This window comes from Otolemur garnettii, unplaced genomic scaffold (genome assembly GCF_000181295.1).
Source record: "Otolemur garnettii isolate 467f Iridium unplaced genomic scaffold, OtoGar3 scaffold00116, whole genome shotgun sequence".
Lineage (NCBI taxonomy): Eukaryota > Metazoa > Chordata > Mammalia > Primates > Galagidae > Otolemur > Otolemur garnettii.
The window spans coordinates 29,878-30,692 of NW_003852511.1; the positions used below are offsets into that span (position 1 = coordinate 29,878).

At 43.4% G+C, this 815-nt stretch overlaps 1 protein-coding gene across 3 annotated transcripts in view; it reads right to left on the bottom strand.

The window, feature by feature from the left end:
* The window catches only part of GNPAT (glyceronephosphate O-acyltransferase), a 33,790-nt gene that overhangs the window by 5,550 nt on the left and 27,425 nt on the right, over nt 1-815 (bottom strand). The gene's annotated exons all lie outside the window — the stretch shown is intronic.

Here is an 815-nt window from a genome sequence, read left to right on the forward strand (position 1 = left end):
GTCCATGATATGCTGAAATGCTGTATTTCAAAGGCATTATTTTTATTCATATAATAGGGACAAGAATTAAGTTCCCCTAAAAGGAGCAAAAATCAATCCAAATTTTACTTATAAATTAAACTAGTTCAGCATAGTTTTAAATGACCGAATCTAAACTATAAGCAGGCCTGTAATCAGTGAGTCTGGTAACAAGCAAGACACCGTAATTCTTAGAAGCCAAGGCACTTTACTTCCCCTGCCTCACCATTCCCTAGTAGAGAAGGAACTGATTTCTTCATTGTCCTCTATATTCATATATCCAGGGATCTTTACTGTATCTTTAGCACTTTTCCTTCGAATCACCTGAGCAACTTTGAAAAACTAACATCAGGGCAGAACACCAACGGCTTGCCCATACCCCAGACCAAGTGACGGACCTTTGGGGTGAGGCTCACCGCGCCCTCTCCATAATTCTAACATGTGGCCTGGGGAGAAAGAAAGCCCTGGCCTTGAGTATAAGCTCCTGAGGAGGAGAACTGTGTCTTACTGATTTTTCCATTCCTCAGTGCAGCTACAAAGCTAGTGTGCATGTAGTAAGCACTCACACAGATTGTAACTCTGTGAGTTACACAGTAAGTAACAGATTGCTGGACACCTTACCCACCCCATCTGCCTCTGCAGGACCAGGGAGCTGTTATAGCAGAAACAGCCTGACCAGTAACAGCCTGAGACCTGTGCTCAAATACCAGATCTGCCTCTGAGTAACTGGTAACTTTCTAGGCTTAACCTTCCTTATTCACAGCAGGAGAGGTTTAGATCAGATGACTTCTAGGCCC